Raw genomic sequence first — 20,356 nt, 5'->3', positions numbered from 1 at the left:
CTGCTATGCTTAGAGCTAAAAGAGAATTTTTGGAAAAAGCTTTTTTCTAGTGATTATTCTTGTAAAAGTGATGAAGATCTTAAAAGGATTGGTGTTTCTTCTATTAATTCCTTATTTAGTAAAGTTAATAATGATGAAAAAGGGATTGGAGAAGAGTCAACTTTAGGTAGAAGGCGTCCCAATATTTCGGAGGGTGAAAATCTTGTTGAAAAAATTGATGAAAGTGGGTTTGGAGAGGTCAAAACTTTAGCTAGTGATGCACCCACTATTTTGGATTACAAAGACTTTAATTATGATAGTTGCTCTTTGATTGATTGCATTTCCTTGTTGCAATCCATGATAAATTCACCCCATGCTTATGAACAAAATAAAGCTTTTACTAAACATATTGTTGATGCTATGATGAAAGCTTTTGAAGAAAAATTGGAATTAGAAGTTTCAATTCCTAGAAAATTGTATGATGAGTGGGAACCTACTATCAGAGTCAAGATTAAAAAATATGAGTGTTTTGCTTTGCGTGACTTGGGTGCTAGTGTTTTCACAATTCCGAAATCTTTATGTGATGTGCTTGGTCTTACCAATCTTGAAGAATGTTCTTTGATTTACACTTGGTGGATTCTACTATTAAAAAGCCTATGGGAAGAATTAATGGTGTTCTTGTTCATGCAAAAAGGAATTATGTGCCCATAGATTTTATTTTTCTTGATATCGATTGCAATCCGTCTTGTCCAATTATTCTTGGTAGACCGTTTTTACGCACTATCAGTGTCGTGATTGATATGAAAGAAGGCAATATTAAGTTCCAATTTCCTGTGAGGAAGGGTATGGAACACTTTCCTAGAACTAGAATTAAGCCACCCTATGAATCAATCATGAGGGCATCTTATGGATCTCGAACCAAAGATGACAAAACTTAGATCCTTACTTTATGCCTAGCTAAGGGCGTAAAACTATAGCGCTTGTTGGGAGGCAACCCAATGAATAAATTTATTTTTGCTTTTTGCTTCCTGTTCTTGAGTGTTAGAACAATTATGATATTGTTATGATTGTGTTTTTTTATGTTTTAATTAGTGTTTGTGCCAAGTAAAGCCTTTAGGATCTTCTTGGACAATAGTTGTTTGATCTTGCTGAAAAAACAGAAAGTTTGCGCTCACAAAATTAATTTTAATTTTTTACCAGAGAGCGATAAAATATCCATTCCACTTGTAGTAGATCAATATACAAATTTCTCAGGTTATCCTAATTTTTCAGAGTTTTCTGAGTTACAAAAGTATTCGAAATAGTCAGATTGCTACAGATTATTCTGTTTTGACAGATTCTATTTTCTTTGTGTTGTGTGCTTATTTTGATGGCTCTATGGTTTTCTTTGATGAGTATTTTCCATAGAAAAGTTGGAATACAGTAGATATAATACAAAAACAAAATATGAATTGGTTTGGTACAACACTTATAGTAGTGGTTTATTATTCTTATACTAACGGATCTCATGAAGGCTTTGTTGAGTTTTATGTGATTGAAGTTTTCAAGTTTTGGGTTATCTTACGATGGATGAAGGAAGGATGTAAGAGCCTAAGCTTGGGGATGCCCTGGCATCCCAAGCTATTATTCAAGAATGAGCAAACAACTAAGCTTGGGGATGCCCCCGAGTGGCATCCCCGTTTTCTTCCAACAACTATTGGTCTTTTACTCGAGACTATATTTTTATTCGTCACATGATATGTGTTTTGCTTGGAGCGTCTTGTATGATATGTGTCTTTGCTTGTTTTATTTTGTGTTTTAAGTTATCAATCCTTACTGGACATACCTATTTGAGAGAGCCAAAATTATGTCATGACTTGTTAGAATTGCTCTCTATGCTTCACTTAAATCTTTTATGAGCTAGGACTTGCTGTAGTGCTTCACTCATATCTTTTTGAGCACAGTGTGCTTTGTTATTTTTGAAGCAATGATCTCTTGCTTCACTTAGATTTATTTGAGAGTTAGTAAAAAAATTAAGAAATTCTCTCTTGCTTCACTTAAATTATTTTGAGAGAAAGAAAATTTGTTATGCTCATGATCTTCACTTATATTTGTTTGAGCTTATGAAAAGAAACACATGAAAATTAGTCCCAAAGTGATAGGTATCCAAGAAGGATAAAGTAAAGAAAATGTCATGAAGATCATTGGACAAAATAAAATTGATTCTTAGTAATAGTTTTGAGATATGAAGATGTGATATGTGAGTTATGTTGATGAGTAATTATGCTTTAGTAGGAATATTGGTGTTAAGGTTTGTGATTTCCTATGCATGTAGGAAAGTCAATAGTCATGCAATGAAAATTATAACCTACTTGTGGTGCATTATTTGGTGTTAATTATGCTTAATGCTTGCTTATGAGATTATTCGTTTCTTGGTTGGTCGCTTCCAAATCTTTTGCTAGCCTTCATTTTGCACTGAGTATGACCTCTACTTGTGCATCCAAAATCCTTTAAACCAGTTTTGCCACATGAGTCCACTATATCTACCTATATACGGTATTCTTTTGCCGTTCTAAGCAAATTTGCATGTGCCATCTCTAATTTGCAAAATAAATTTCTCTTTTATGTGTTTGTTTTGCTCGCGGAGCATTGAGGGGTGGCTAATATTTTCCATGCTAGATGTGTTATTCTCAAGATGAGTGTTTATTCACTTGCCATTGCACGAGAGTAAGGCAAAGTGATGTAATCATGCCTAGTTATGTACCCAATATTATTGCATCGTCGAAAAAGGTCACGCCTGACAAGGAGGTGTGGGAGTCCGGTTCTAGAAAATATGTCATACCGGCACAACGTGGAGAAGCAGCTGTCATGTGGAGAAGAGGTGCAAGTATACTTGGACCTGTGCCGTGTGCAAATCAATAGAACATACAATGTTCAGTTAAATATCAATCAACAGTGACACCACCAAAGCAAGATATCATGCCAAACTTTCGGACTCCCTCGCGTTGGAATTAATCATCTTCGCGGTAGTAGTAGGAAACCATGCACGTGAAGGTCTCCTAGTTAAATGGAAAGTCTACTAGTTTGAATCTAGCTGAGTCTTAGTTTATTTAGTTTTGTCAAGTCCAGTTTCTGTTCTCGTGAGTTTTGGGCTTAGCCCAGGTTGTCTGCGTGCGACTATAAATAAAGGCCATATGGCCATGTAAAAGGGGGGTTTTAGTTTTGGAAAAAATACTCAGAACATGCATCTATGGATGCCCACGTATTTGTGTTCATGCGTTCCCTAATCAGGGTTTGATCATTGCATGTGTTTGGGCGACGTCGATCGTCAAGGCGCAAGTCTCGGTTTGATTCTTGATCTACAAGGGTCGCTAGCTTCCTGTTTTTCTCCATATACTTCTACTAGTGCTTATCATCCATCTGCTAATTACTCCGTCGCCGTCGCCGCCGTTAATCACCATTAGCTTAATCCCCTGCATATATACTAGTACTACTACTACCACGTACATCTTCCAGCCGATGTTCATCTCTACAATCCATCCATCCATCTAGTCTGCTACTAGTCTCCTCCACGTACACATACACAATCTCTTCCGATTCCAACAAGATCCATTGCGTTTTCCTTTTTCCTGCAAGATTGCTTCTGCTAGTACAACTGTTGGCGTGTGGTGAAAGATCAGGGCAACCTAAAAATTGTCTCAACGCCACTTGAGCCGTATCATCTGGTATCAGAGAGCGCCAGGTTTATCACTGCGCGCGATGTCAACTGCAAGCAAGCGTGACGCGGATGAGGTGCAGGAGGATGAGGGGCCGCCGCAATATGGTCCCGATCTGGACCCAGGTGTCCATGCTATGTTCAAGGCTACATACCAGCACTTCGACAACCGCATGAAAGCCCTCGATGAGACAGTGACCGACGGGTTCCAGGCCATGCAAGCAGCCCTCCGTCGCCTAGAGGCAAGGGCAACCGGCGCGACTGCTCCAGCAAGGGCACAACATGCCCTGCAGCAGCGAGCACCTCGACATGTCCGTGACGTGGACGTTGCCAACGACGATAATGATGCTGAGTCCGAGGATAGGTCTGATGCTCGCGGCGACTTGCCTCGCCGTCCACGACAGGATGCTCGTCCCTGTGATGATGGACCAAGGCGGCGCCGCGATGAGGACGAGGACGGAGGTATTGGTAGAATAAAAATTACTATACCTTCGTTCACAGGCAAGGCCGGTCCCGAGGAGTATCTTGAGTGGGAGATGCGTGTGGAGCAAATTTTTGATAATCACCGTTACTCCGAGGAGCGGAAGATTTGTTTTGCTTCTCTTGAATTTTCAGGTTATGCATTAATTTGGCGGGATCAGCTCAACTGCAATGACGCACGACCAGAGTCATGGCGTGAGATGAAGCGTACAATGCGTGCTTGCTTTGTGCCAGCTTATTTTCAGAAGGAGCAACACACAAAGCTTCGCCGTCTTGTTCAAGGAGCCATGACGGTGGATGAGTATTACCAACGGATGCAAGTTCTGATGATCAGAACTAATGTGCATGAGTTTGATGATGCAACAACGACACGCTTCTTTGAGGGGCTGAATGAGGATATATGTGACCGTGTTGATTTGATGCAGTATAATGATATGCAAGAGCTTCTTCATCAAGCGGAGTGTGCCGAACAGTGGGTCAAAGCCAAGCAAGTTTCCAAAGGCCGCACCAATTTCAGCATGGGGCGACGTTCCTATTCGCATGATGATGATAATGTCAAGCCAGCTTCATCCTATAGGTCAGCTGCTACCGATCACAAGGAGATGAGCAAAGAATCTATGGCCGCGGGCAAAGTGGCTTCAAGGGTTGATTCAAGTGCGCAGTCTGCTATGCGTACTAGTGAGATTGTTTGTTACACATGTGGAGGTAGGGGACACAAACGCATTGATTGTCCGAACAAGAAGAGAGTGCTCCTTGTTAATGATGGATATCTTTCCGAAGACAAAATTGACTCGGAGTCTGATGAGCCCAAGGAAGGGGAAAGTGAATCTAATCCTATCATGTGCTATCCTTTAGATTATGATGATCTGCCATGCATCATGGTGCAGCGAGTTAAAGAGGATCAAATTCCAAGTTCGGGACATCGGTGGAAAAATTTTCAGTCACAATGCAAGATCAAAAACAAGTGTTGCAAGTTGATTATTGATGGAGGGAGATACACCAACATCATAAGCAAGCGTGTGGTAGATGCTTTAGGACTGAAGGCATGGCCACATCCGCACCCACATTGCATTGAGTGGTTGTACAACTCCGGACGTTTGAAGGTGACTCACAAGGTACGCGTAAAGTTCAATATTGGCACGTATTATGATGAGGTGATTTGCGATGTTGTGCCAATGGATGTGTGTCAGTTGCTATTGGGTCGTCCGTGGCAATATGATCACAATGCTATACGTGAGGGGAGGTCTAACACTTATGTGTTCCGAGATGTTGGCATCAAACGTGTGCTGCAGCCCATGGGTAACCATGCTATCAAGATTGATCATGTGTTTGCCGTTCACAAGGAAATTTTGAAGAGTGCCCCGAAACCAAGGACAGTTTCGTGTGAAGGGAGGGTGGATGATGTAATCATGCCTAGTTATGTACCCAATATTATTGCATCGTCGAAAAAGGTCACGCCTGACAAGGAGGTGTGGGAGTTTGGTTCTAGAAAATATGTCATACGTCTATGGATGCCCGCGTATTTGTGTTCATGTGTTCCCTAATCAGGGTTTGATCATTGCATGTGTTTGGGCGACGTCAATCGTCAAGGCGCAAGTCTCGGTTTGATTCTTGATCTACAAGGGTCGCTAGCTTCCTGTTTTTCTCCATATACTTCTACTAGTGCTTATCATCCATCTGCTAATTACTCTGTCGCCGTCGCCGCCGTTAATCGCCATTAGCTTAATCCCCAGCATTTATACTAGTACTACTACTACCACGTACATCTTCCAGCCGTTGTTCATCTCTACAATCCATCCATCCATCTAGTCTGCTACTAGTCTCCTCCACGTACACATACACAATCTCTTTCGATTCCAACAAGATCCATTGTGTTTTCCTTTTTTCCTGCAAGATTGCTTCTGCTAGTACAACTGTTAGCGCGTGGTGAAAGATCAAGGCAACCCAAAAATCGTCTCAATGCCACTTGAGCCATATCACAAAGGTATTAGGGATGACCAATCCCGAAATGGAAAAACAAAAATGAATTTACTTTATGTTGTAAAATAATAATTCCTTGGAAAGTGTTGGTATGGAGGACACACGTGGATACGGCTAGCCATAGAATGTGAAAGTTATGGTGGAAAAAGGAATAAACTTTACTTTCTATTTGGAAACCGCCTATGGCATATCTAGCATGGAAAGTGTTCAGAACTCTAAGTCGTTTTCGTTGGTGGGATGGATACATCTCCCAAAATGTTTTTATCTCAATTTTTTCGCTTTGGGCTCTGGCACCTCTACAAATCCCTACTTCCCTCTATGAAGGGACTTTCTTTTACTTTATGCAATTTTTATTTTTGAAATTTGAGTTTCCATCTTCTCTTATAAAAAGCACCAACTAGGAGGCAATATGATCGTGCTCATGTATTGGGTGTAGTTAATATTCGAGTGTGTTTTATGAATGGATTAATGTTTGAGCATGATGAGCTAGGGATAACTTATTTTAGCGTTGATATTTTGAAAGACATGGTTGCTTGTTGATATGATTGAGTATCTAAATTATTAAGTCAAAACTAGACTATTGCTTTGAATCACATAAAAGTCCAAATGTCCATGCTATAAAAAAAAGAATGTGATATGACTTGATGAACAACACTCCACATCAAAAATTCTGTTTTTTATCACTTACCTACTCGAGGACGAGTAGGAGTTAAGCTTGGGGATGCTGATACGTCTCCAACGTATCTATAATTTTTGATTGTTCCATGCTATTTTATTATCAATCTTGGATGTTTTATAATAATTTTATAGTCATTTTATATCATTTTTTGGTACTAACCTATTGACATAGTGCCCAGTGTCAGTTCCTGTTTTTTCCATGTTTTTTTACATCGCAGAAAATCAATATCAAACGGAGTCTAAATGGCACGAAACTTTATGATGATTTTTATGGGCCAAAAGGAAGCAGATGGGCCTTGGTTGCACCTGGGGGGGTGCCCCGTGGGGGCACAACCCACCTCCTGGCGTGCCCTGGTGGGTTGTGCCCACCTCGGGTGCCCCCCCGGACCGCCTCTTTGCTCTATAAATACCCAAATATTCCTAAAATTCTAGGGGAGTCGACGAAATATTCATCTAGCCGCCGCAGAGTCCAGAAACCCTAGATCCAATCTAAACACCATCACGGAGGGGTTCACCACTTCCATTGGTGCCTCTCCGATGATGCGTGAGTAGTTCTTTGTAGACCTTCAGGTCCATAGTTAGTAGCTAGATGGCTTCATCTCTCTCTCTCTCTCTCTCTCTCTCTCTCTCTCTCTCTCTCTCTCTCTCTTGATCCTCAATACAATGGTCTCTTGGAGATCCATATGATGTAACTCTTTTGCGTGTGTTTGTTGGGATCGATGAACTTCAAGTTTATGATCAGATCTATGTTTTTATATCCATGAAAGTATTTGAGTTTCTTTGATCTCTTTTATGAACGATCTCTTATGGCCTCGTATTTCTTCTCTAGTATTTGGGTTTTATTTGGCCAACTCAATCTATTTATCTTGCAATGGGAAGAGGTGCCCGGTAGTGGGTTCGATCTTACGGTGCTTGATCCTAGTGACAGAAAGGGAACCGACACGTATGTATCGTTGCTACTAAGGAATAAAAGACGAGATCTATATCTACCGCCATATAGATAAACGGACCTTATCTACATCATGTCATCCTTCTTATTGCATTACTCCATTTTCCATGAACTTAATACACTAGATGCATGCTGGATAGCGGTCGATGTGTGGAGTAATAGTAGTAGATGCAGGAAGGATTCGGTCTACTAATCTTGGACGTGATGGCTATGTAATGATCATTGCCCGGATATCGTCATAATTATTTGAAGTTCTATCAATTTCCCAACAGTAATTTATTCACCCACTGTTTGCTATTTTTCTTGAGAGAAGCCACTAGTGAAACCTACGGCCCCTGGGTCCTATTTCTCGTATATTTGCCTTTGCGATCTACTTTTTCCTTGCCTTTATTTTCAGATCTAATAAACCAAAAATACAAAAATACTTTGCTGCACTTTATTTTATTTGGCGTTCGATCTATCAATATTTACAACTTTATCTCCCGTCACATGCCGTTTCTGGCGCAGTTATCCGAAAGAGATTGACAACCCCTTTAACACGTCGGGTTGCGAGGTGTTGTTATTTGTATGCAGGGGTTGTTTACATTGTGTTTCTTGGTTCTCCTACTGGTTCGATACATTGGTTTCATAAATGAGGGAAATACTCTACCGTCGCTGTACTACATCATCCCTTCCTCTCCGGGGAAATACCGACGTAGTTCCAGCTGCCATCATCGGTATTGTTGCATTCGGGAAGGCGGGCACCGGATTTCCGGGCTTGGTACGGATTTCTGGGCTGGGATCGGATGTCCATGCTTAGGTCGGTGTTGGGGAACGTGGTAATTTCAAAAAAATTCCTATGCACACGCAAGATCTCATAGCAACGAGAGGTGAGAGTGTTATCTACATACCCTCGTACACCATAAGCGAAAGCGTTATGACAACGCGGTTGATGTTGTCGTACGTCTTCAGGATCGACCGATCCTAGTACCGAAAGTACGACACCTTCGCGATCTGCACACGTTCGGCTCGGTGACGTCCCACGAACTCACAATCTAGCAGAGTGTCGAGGGAGAGCTTCGTCAGCACGACAGCGTGATGACGATGATGATGATGCAACCGGAACAGGGCTTCGCTTAAGCACCGCTATGATATGACAGAGGTGGATTATGGTGGAGGGGGGCACCGCACATGGCTAAGAGATCAATGATCAACTTGTGTGTCTCTGGGGTGCCCCTCCCCCTGTATATAAAGGAGTGGAGGAGGGGGAGAGGGCCGGCCTCCTAGGCGCGCCCAAGGGGGGAGTCCTACTCCCGGTGGGAGTAGGATTCCCCCTTCCCTAGTTGGAGTAGGAGAGGGAAGGAAGAGGGAGAAGGAGAGAAGGAAAGGGGGGCCGCCCCCCTCCAATTCGGGGGAACCCCCACTTTGGTCGCCTCCTCCTCCTTTCCACTATGTCCCATTAAGGCCCATTGACTCCCAGGGGGGTTCCGGTAACCCCCCGGTACTCCGGTATATGCACGAACTCTCTCGAAACCTTTCCGATGTCCAAACATAGTCATCCAATATATCGATCTTTATGTCTCAACCATTTCGAGACTCCTCGTTATGTCCATGATCACATATGAGGCACCGAACTACCTTCGGTACATCAAAACACATAAACTCATAATACCGATCGTCATCGAACGTTAAGCAATAGTGGAACCTGGATGCTCATATTGGTTCCTACATATTCTACGAAGATCTTTATCGGTCAAACCGCATAACAACATACGTTGTTCCCTTTGTCATCGGTATGTTACTTGCCCGAGATTCGATCATCGGTATCTGAATACCTAGTTCAATCTTGTTACCAGCAAGTCTCTTTACTCGTTCTGTAATGCATCATCCCGCAACTAACTCATTTGTCACATTGCTTGCAAGGCTTATATTGATGTGCATTACCGAGAGGGCCCAGATATACCTCTCTGACAATCGGAGCGACAAATCCTAATATCTATCTATGCCAACTCAACAAACACCATCGGAGACACCTGTAGAGCACCTTTATAATCACCAAGTTACGTTGTGACGTTTGGTAGCACACAAAGTGTTCCTCCGGTATTCGAGAGTTGCGTGATCTCATAGTCATAGGAACATGTATAAGTTATGGAGAAAGCAATAGCAACAAACTAAACAATCATCGTGCTAAGCTAACGGATGAGTCAAGTCAATCACATCATTCTCTAATGATGTGATCCCGTTAATCAAATGACAACTCATGTCTATGGTTAGGAAACATAACCATCATTGATTCAACAAGCTAGTTAAGTAGAGGCATACTAGTGACATTCTGTTTGTCTATGTATTCATACATGTACTAAGTTTCTGGTTAATACAATTCTAGCATGAATAATAAACATTTATCATGATATAAGGAAATATAAATAACAACTTTATTATTGCCTCTAGGGCATATTTCCTTCAGTCTCCCACTTGCACTAGAGTCAATAATCTAGATTATATTGTAATGATTCTAACACCCATGGAGTCTTGGTGCTGGTCATGTTTTTCTCGTGAGAGAGGCTTAGTCAACGGGTCTGCAACATTCAGATCCGTATGTATCTTGCAAATCTCTATGTCTCCCTCCTTGACTTGATCGCGGATGGAATTGAAGCGTCTCTTGATGTGCTTGGTTCTCTTGTGAAATCTGGATTCCTTTGCCAAGGCAATTGCACCAGTATTGTCACGAAAGATTTTCATTGGACCCGATGCACTAAGTATGACACCTAGATCGGATATGAACTCCTTCATCCAGACTCCTTCATTTGCTGCTTTCGAAGCAGCTATGTACTCTTCTTCACATGTAGATCCCGCCACGACACTCTGCTTGGAACTGCAGCAACTGACTGCTCCACCATTTAATAAAAATACGTATCTAGTTTGTGACTTAGAGTCATCCGGATCAGTTTCAAAGCTTGCATTGACGTAACCGTTTACAACGAGCTCTTTGTCACCTCCATAAACGAGAAACATATCCTTAGTCCTTTTCAGGTATTTCAGGATGTTCTTGACCGTTGTCTAGTGATCCACTCCTGGATTACTTTGGTACCTCCCTGTTAAACTAATAGGAAGGCACACACCAGGTCTGGTACACAATATTACATACATGATAGAGCCTATGGCTAAAGCATAGGGAACACCTTACATTTTGTCTCTAACTTTTGCAGTGGTTGGGCATTGAGTCTCAACTTCACACCTTGTAATACAGGCAAGAACCCTTTCTTTGCCTGATCCATTTTGAACTTCTTCAAAACTTTATCAAGGTATGTGCTTTGTGAAAGTCCTATTAAGCGTCTTGATCTATCTCTATAGATATTGATGCCCAATATATAAGCAGCTTCACCGAGGTCTTTCATTGAAAAATTCTTATTCAAGTATCGTTTTATGCCATTCAGAAATTCAGTATCATTTCCAATCAACAATATGTCATCTACATATAATATCAGAAATGCTACGGAGCTCCCACTCACTTTCTTGTAAATATAGGCTTCTCGAGAAGTTTGTATAAAACCATATGCTTTGATCACACTATCGAAGCGTATATTCCAACTCCAAGAGGCTTGCGACAGTCCATAAATGGATCGCTAGAGCTTGCACACTTTGTTAGCACCCTTTGGATCAACAAAACCTTCTGGTTGCATCATATACAACTCTTCTTTAAGATATCCATTAAGGAATGCAGTTTTGACATCCATTTGCCAAATTTCATAATCATAAAATGCGGCAATTGCTAACATGATTCGGACGGACTTAAGCATCGCTACAGGTGAGAAGGTCTCATCGTAATCAACTCCTTGAACTTGTCAAAAATCTTTTGCAACAAGTCGAGCTTTGTAGATAGTAACATTACCGTCAGCGTTAGTCTTCTTCTTGAAGATCCATTTATTCTCTATGGCCTGCCGATCATCGGGCAAGTAAACCAAAGTCCACACTTTGTTCTCATACATGGATCCCGTCTCAGATTTCATGGCCTCAAGCCATTTTGCGGAATCTAGGCTCATCATCGCTTCCTCATAGTTCGTAGGTTCATCATGGTCAAGTAACATGACCTCGAGAACAAGATTATTGTACCATTTTGGTGCGGTTCTTACTCTGGTTGACCTATGAGGTTCGGTAGTAACTTGATCAGAAGTTTCATGATCATCATCATTAGCTTCCTCACTTACTGGTGTAGGCATCACTGGAACTGATTTCAGTGATGAACTACTTTCCAATAAGGGAGAAGGTACAATTACCTCATCAAGTTCTACTTTCCTCCCACTCACTTCTTTCGAGAGAAACTCCTTCTTTAGAAAGGATCCATTTTTAGCAACGAATATCTTGCCTTCGGATATGTGATAGAAGGTGTACCCAACAGGCTCCTTTGGGTATCCTATGAAGACACATTTCTCCGATTTGGTTTCGAGCTTATCAGGTTGAAGCTTTTTCACATAGGCATCGCTGCCCCAAATTTTGAGAAACAACAACTTGGGTTTATTGCCAAACCACAGTTCATAAGGTGTCATCTCAACGATTTTAGATGGTGCCCTATTTAACGTGAATGTAGCCGTCTCTAAAGCATAACCCCAAAACGATAGCGGTAAATCAGTAAGAGACATCATAGATCGCACCATGTCTAGTAAAGTACGATTACGACATTCGGACACACCATTACGCTGTGGTGTTTCAGGTGGCGTGAGTTGCGAAACTATTCCGCATTGTTTAATGAAGACCAAACTCGTAACTCAAATATTCTCCTCCACGATCAAATCGTAGAAACTTTATTTTCTTGTTACGATGATTTTCCACTTCACTCTGAAATTCTTTGAACTTTTCAAATGTTCCAGACTTATGTTTCATTAAGTAGATATACCCATATCTGCTCAAATCATCTGTGAAGGTGAGAAAATAACGATATCCGCCGCGAGCCTCAATGTTCATTGGACCACATACATCAGTATGTATGATTTCCAATAACTCTATTGCTCGCTCCATTGTTCCGGAGAACAGAGTTTTAGTCATCTTGCCCATGAGGCATGGTTCACAAGTACCAAGTGATTCATAATCAAGTGATTCCCAAAGTCCATCAGAATGGAGATTCTTCATGCGCTTTACACCAATATGACCCAAACGATAGTGCCACAAATAAGTTGCACTATCATTATCAACTCTGCATCTTTTGGCTTCAATACTATGAACATGTGTATCACTACTATCAAGATTTAGTAAAGATAGACCACTCATCAAGGGTGCATGACCATAAAAGATAGTACTCATATAAATAGAACAACAATTATTCTCTGATTTAAATGAATAACCGTCTCGCATCAAACAAGATCCAGATATAATGTTCATGCTCAACGCTGGCACCAAATAACAATTATTTAGGTCTAAAACTAATCCCAAAGGTAGATGTAGAGGTAGCGTGCCGACGGCGATCACATCGACTTTGGAACCATTTCCCACGCGCATAGTCACCTCGTCCTTAGACAATCTTCGCTCAATCCATAGCCCCTCTTTCGAGTTGCAAATGTTAGCAACTGAACCAGTATCAAATACCCAGGCACTACTGCGAGCATTAGTAAGGTACACATCAGTAACATGTATATCAAATATACCTTTCACTTTGCCATCCTTCTTCTCCACCAAATACTTGGGGCAGTTCCGCTTCCAGTGTCCAGTCCCTTTGCAGTAGAAGCACTCAGTCTCAGGCTTAGGTCCAGACTTGGGTTTCTTCACTTGAGCAGCAACTGGCTTGTTGTTCTTCTTGAAGTTCCCTTTCTTCCCTTTACCCTTTTTCTTGAAACTGGTGGTCTTGTTGACTATCAACACTTGATGCCCCTTCTTGATTTCTACCTCTGCAGCCTTTAGCATTGTGAAGAGCTCAGGAATCGTCTTATCCATCCCTTGCATATTATAGTTCATCACGCAGCTCTTATAGCTTCGTGGCAGTGATTGAAGAACTCTATCAATGACACTATCATCAGGAAGATTAACTCCCAGCTGAGTCAAGCGGTTGTGGTACCCAGACATTCTGAGTATATGTTCACTGACAGAACTATTCTCCTCCATCTTGCAGTTGTATAACTTATTGGAGACTTCATATCTCTCAATCCGGGCATTTTCTTGAAATATTAACTTCAACTCCTGGAACATCTCATATGCTCCATGACGTTCAAAACATTGTTGAAGTCCCGGTTCTAAGACGTAAAGCATGGCATACTGAACTATCGAGTAGTCATCAGCTTTGCTCTGCCAGGTGTTCACAACATCTGGCGTTGCTCCTGTAGCGGGTTTGTCACCTAGCGGTGCTTCCAGGACCCAGTTTTGTACAACAATGAGGATAATCCTCAAGTTACGGACCCAGTTCGTGTAGTTGCTACCATCATCTTTCAACTTAGATTTCTCTAGGAACGCATTAAAATTCAACAGAACAACAGCACGGGCCATCTATCTACAATAACATAGACATGCAAAATACTATCAGGTACTAAGTTCATGATAAATTAAAGTTTAATTAATCAAATTACTTAAGAACTCCCACTTAGATAGACATCTCTCTAATCATCTAAGTGATCACGTGATGCATATCAACTAAACCATGTCCGATCATCACGTGAGATGGAATAGTTTTCAATGGTGAACATCACTATGTTGATCATATCTACTATATGATTCACGCTCGACCTTTCGGTCTCAGTGTTCCGAGGCCATATCTGCATATGCCAGGCTCGTAAAGTTTAACCCGAGTATTCTGCGTGTGCAAAACTGGCTTGCACTCGTTGTATGTGAACGTAGAGCTTATCACACTCGATCATCACGTGGTGTCTCGTCACGACGAACTGTAGCAATGGTGCATACTTAGGGAGAACACTTATACCTTGAAATTTAGTGAGAGGTCATCTTATAATACTACAGTTGAACTAAGCAAAATAAGATGCATAAAGGATAAACATCACATGCAATCAATATAAGTGATATGATATGGACATCATCATATTGTGCCTTTGATCTCCATCTCCAAAGCACCATCATGATCACCATCGTCACCGGCTTGACACCTTGATCTCCGTCGAAGCATCATTGTCGTCTCGCCAACTATTGCTTCTACGACTATCGCTACCGCTTAGTGATAAAGCAAATCAATTACATGGCGATTGTATTTCACACAATAAAGCAACAACCATATGGCTCCTAGCAGTTGCCAATAACTGTGTTAGAAAACATGATCATCTCATATAATAAAATTTAGCATCATGTCTTGACCATATCACATCACAACATGCCCTGCAAAAACAAGTTAGACGTCCTCTACTTTGTTGTTGCAAGTTTTACGTGGCTGCTACGGGCTGAGCAAGAACCGTTCTTACATACGCATCAAAAACCATAACGCGGTATAGTGATTGCTTTTTGATCTTCAGAAAGAACCCTGTTCATTGAATCCGATTCAACTAAAGTTGGAGAAACTGACACCCACCAGCCACTTGTGTGCGAAGCACGTCGGTAGAACCAGTCTCGCGTAAGTGTATGTGTAATGTCGGTCTGGGCCGCTTCATCCAACTATAGCGCTGGATCAAGAAACAACTAGTGACGGCAAGCAATATGTATATACCCATGCCCACAACTCCTTTAAGTTCTACTCGTGCATATAACATCTATGCATAAACTGAGTCGGATGCCACTGTTAGGGAGTGCAGTAATTTCAAAAAAATCCTACGCACACGCAAGATCATGGTGATGCATAGCAAGGAGAGGTGAGAGTGTTCTCTACATACCCTCGTAGACCGTAAGCGGAAGCGTTATGACAACGTGGTTGATGTAGTTGTACGTCTTCACGATCGATCGATCCTAGTACTGAAAGTACGACACCTCTGCGATTTGCACACGTTCGGCTTGGTGACGTCCCACGAACTCACGGTCCAGCAGAGTGTCGAGGGAGAGCTTCGTCAGCATGATGGAGTGATAACGGAGATGATGATGCTACCGGAACAGGGCTTCGCCTAAGCACCGCTACGATATGACCGAGGTGGATTATGGTGGAGGGGTGCACCGCACACAGCTAAGACATCAATGATCAACTTGTGTGTCTCTGGGGTGCCCCCTCCCCCGTATATAAAGGAGTGGAGGTGGGGGAGAGGGCTGGTGAAAGGATCAATATGGTTGACTAGAGGGGGGGGGGGTGAATAGGCAACTAACAATTTTTAGCTTTTCTTTAGCAATTTAAACTTTGCATCAAAGTAGGTTGTCTAGATATGCAACTAGGTGAGCAACCTATATGATGCAATACGGATAGGAACACAAGCAAGCAAGATATATGAAACAAATAAGATTCCACAAGTAAAGGCACGATATAACCAAGAGTGGAGACGGTGGAGACGAGGATGTGTTGCCAAAGTTCCTTCCCTTTGAGAGGAAGTACGTCTCCGTTGGAGCGGTGTGGAGGCACAATGCTCCCCAAGAAGCCACTAGGGCCACCGTAATCTCCTCACGCCCTCACACAATGCGAGATGCCGTGATTCCACTATTGGTGCCCTTGGAGGCGGCGACCGAACCTTTACAAACGAGGTTGGGGCAATCTCCACAACTCAATTGGAGGCTCCCAACGACACCACGAAGCTTCACCACAATGGACTATGGATTCGCGGTGACCTCAACCGTCTAGGATGCTCAAACACCCAAGAGTAACAAGATCCGCAAGGGATTAGTGGGGGGAATCAAATATCTCTTGGTGGAAGTGTAGATCGGGGCCTTCTCAACCACTCCCGAGCAAATCAACAAGTTTGGTTGGCTAGGGAGTGAGATCGGGCGAAAATGGAGCTTGGAGCAATAATGGAGCTTGGTGGTGGAAGAGGCGAGTCAACGGGGAAGAAGGGGACCCCTTATATAGTGTGTGGAAAAGATCCAACCGTTACCCACCAACCAGCCCGCGGCCAGCGGTACTACCGCGCCTGGCCAGTGGTACTACCGCAAGGCCGCGCGGTACTACTGCTTGCAACCAAGTGGTACTACCGCACGGCTGTGCGGTACTACCGTACCGACCCACGGTACTGCCGCAATCCCAGCACAGAACCGATAAACAGACGCACAGAAGCTGGGGGCGGAACTTCCGCACGCGCGGTACTACCGCGCCCCCCATGCGGTACTACCGCGAGGCAAAAGTCCCAACCAGGGGAGAAGGGAAACTTTCGTGCCTACTTCCGCAAAGAAACGGAAGTAGCAAAAACTCAACACAGTAGTACTGCCGAGGGGCGGTACTACTGCCTGACCGCATAGCGCGGTACTACTGCACGGTGAAAGCGGTACTACCGCGGTAGGTGCGGATGTAAAAAATTACATCCGCTCCTACTACCGCAAAGGGGTGGCACTAGCCTGGTGGGCAGCGGTAGTGCGGCTCCAGGGGAGCGGTACTACCGTGGGCACCTGCGGTACTACCGCGGATGCCTACGGTACTACCGTTGACCTAGGAGCAGTACTACCGCAATCAACAACGGCAGCCAGACAAGGGAGGCAGGAAAACGGAGGAAGCTCCAAGGAAGAAGGAGGGGATAAGAAGGAGACGTGTACGTGATGATTCCACCCAAACCTTTCCAACACGGACCCCTCTTAATAGTACGGCTTTCCTGTGACTCAAATCCACCAAAAAGAAACGTAGAAAAGATGCCGTCTTCGTCAGTCTTCGAGGGGCACCCAATCGTCTTGTGCCTAGCAAAGAAGTGTCTGGAATACTCATGGCACACGATTAGTCCGCAAATGCGTTGTCGTCAATCACCAAAACACTTAGGGATAAATATGACCTTACATCTCCCCCTTTTTGGTGGATTGATGACAAAACGGGATTTGCACAAAGAAAATACTATTAAGTAAATGCAAACCCCTCCTCTCTATAATATAGACGGGTTCCCCCTAGATGTGTGCCACCTAGATGAGTGCTATGGACTGCATGGCACACGAATACTAGGAACAGAGCTCCCCCTATATTATAGAGACAAGGCATATATATCACTAGACAAGATAGTACAAACATAAGTTAACTAAGATAGATAGAGTGCATATGTCTTACACCATATGTAGGATAGGTCTCGAAGGCACAAACCAAACAAAAGCAAACGAGGCAAACGAGGTCCAAACGACAAAGCAAACAAACACACCAAGCACGACACAACGCAAATCCCTACACTCTCTCCCCCTTTGGCATCGAGACGCCAAAAAGGCAGAGAGGACACCTACACACACGGGGTGGCTCAGGCAGAGAAGTCATCCCACTGCTCCTCGTGCTCCTCGTCAGACTCAGCGGCGGGGATAGTCTCCTCGAGGTCATCCTCTGAACTGGTCCACTTGTATCCCTGCTTTGACATCCAGGCAGCCTCAGGTGTGATGACGTCCTCAGACCCGCCAGACACATCCTCTCCAAAGAGCCTCATAACCTTCTTGTCACGGCGGCGACTCTCCTTGTCAGCCACGTGAGCCCTGTACTGTCCCTTCGCCTGCATGCAGAAGAGAGTCTTCATCTTGTCCTTTAGCTTCTTGGCCCATGACGGCTCAGAGGAAGAAGTGGTGGACCTAGCAGCACGGTCCTCAGCAACATTCTCAGCAGCAGCAGCCTCCCCCTCACCAGCAGCCCTCCTAGCAGAAGAGGCCTCAGCACGGGTAGTGGTGTTGGCCCAGTTGGGCTTGACGCGGAGGCTGATGGACTCATGGCGAATCCAGTCTGGAGCAAGGAACTCATCACCTGGGTACATCTTCTCCCAAGTGGTGGAGAGCAGCAGAAACAGGTACGGTCCATAGATAGGTACCTTGCGAGTGAACACCGCAAACCGAAGCTCACACCACATGATGTGTGAGACATCAAGTGGCTGAGTCTGAGAAGAACGTGCCTCTGCACACAAGAGCAACATGTCCACTAGATATGCATGTACCTTGTCCTTGTCGCCAATGCGTGGGAACAGAGTGTTGCGGAAGATGCGATGCATGATATCCAGAAAGGAGTTTAACACCCAAGATGACTTGCCATTGGGGAGTACCTTCTCAACAAGGAAGGGCTGAAGCAGGTTCTTGTTGGCAGACTCAGAGTTGGCATGGGGGCGAACGCCAACGGGGGTGTGAAGCCCGTCATCAGGAATGTGCAGCAGATCCATGAACTCTTTCCATGTAGCAGACAGCTGACGGCCATTGGTCATCCAGGTCATCCTCCGCTCCTCCCCGGGATGAAAGTACACTGAGGCAAAGAACTGACAGATGAGCTCAGGGTCATAGTCAAGGTGAAAAGAGATCACCGGCTCAATAGCAAACTGCTCCACCAAGTCCAGAGCCTCTCCAAAATAGTCACGAAACTTGTCCTTCCGCAGGCGATGCATGTCTATCCACTTGACATCCATGAAGGTATTCTGCTTGTTCTTAATCACATCCAGATAGATGAGAGCCTGTTGCTTGGTCCAGAACAACTCGGTGCCTCTGAGGATAGCCCGAGGATTCACATAGGGATTGATCTTCCGGCGCTCGACATACTCAGTGATTGAAATCTCGTCCATGCCCTTAGCAGGTTCCTTTTGCTTGCTGGCAGTGGTCTTGACATTGCGCTTGGGGGCATTGGAGCCCTCTGGGGCTTCATCTTGGGGGTTGCGCAGACGCTTGGAGCCAGTGTCATGACTGGGATTGTAACGGCGAGAGCCACCACCTGAGACACAGAATGCAAAAACACCCACAACAGCCAAGAGAGATTAAATCAAAGACCACAACAACGCAAGTGAAACAAGCAGAAAGCACACATGATAAATGCCTAGAGAGAGATTTGATCCCTACGGTAGTACTGCCAAGTGCTGCGGAGCTAAGATAGTAGTACGGCTCTTAGACGCGGTAGTACCGTGCGAGATCACGGAAGTACCGGGTGTAGGAGTGGTAGTACGGCCTTAGTGCCGCGGCTGGCGCGGTAGTACCGCGACTCCAGAGCGGTAGTACCGCACAGTACGGTAGTACCGCACCTGACGGGCGGTAATACCGCACATTAGGCACGGTAGTACCGCACCGCGTCAGATCTGAACAAGTTCAAATCTGAAAAAGCCCGCGAAACCACGGCGGTACTACGGTTGGACAAAGCTACCACAAGACAACATATCAAGTATGTTTCCTGCGCATCACGACTCTCCTACATCCTACTCTTGCACAGATTTGGCCTAAAATCTCAAGAACGACAAGTTTCTCCCCAAAAACCTAGAAGCAAGAGAACAGCCAAGAAAAAGAGGGATTTGGGGAAAAACCTTGGTCCATGGCAAGAGGAAGTGGTGGGGAACGATCCCACCGGTCGGAATCCGAGGAGAGTGGCCGGAGACGGAGATCCAGCGAGGGCCTCCGGCGCCGTTCTTGAGAGAGAGAGAGAGACGTGGAGAGAGAGAGACACACACGAATGGGTATGGGGAGTTGGAACTCCCCTGCCCGAGTCATAACCCCCACGCGCCCTCGACGGCGCGGTAGTACCATGCCCAGACACGGTAGTACCGCCCCGCGTGGTACTTCCGAAGTATCGCACCAGAGCGGTAGTACCGTGCTGTGGCACGGTAGTACCGTGCCTCCCAAAGCGGTAGTACCGCGGCCAGACGCGG

Source organism: Triticum aestivum, chromosome 3A (assembly GCF_018294505.1).
Source record: "Triticum aestivum cultivar Chinese Spring chromosome 3A, IWGSC CS RefSeq v2.1, whole genome shotgun sequence".
Taxonomy (NCBI): Eukaryota; Viridiplantae; Streptophyta; class Magnoliopsida; order Poales; family Poaceae; genus Triticum; species Triticum aestivum.
This window is presented reverse-complemented; position numbering follows the sequence as displayed.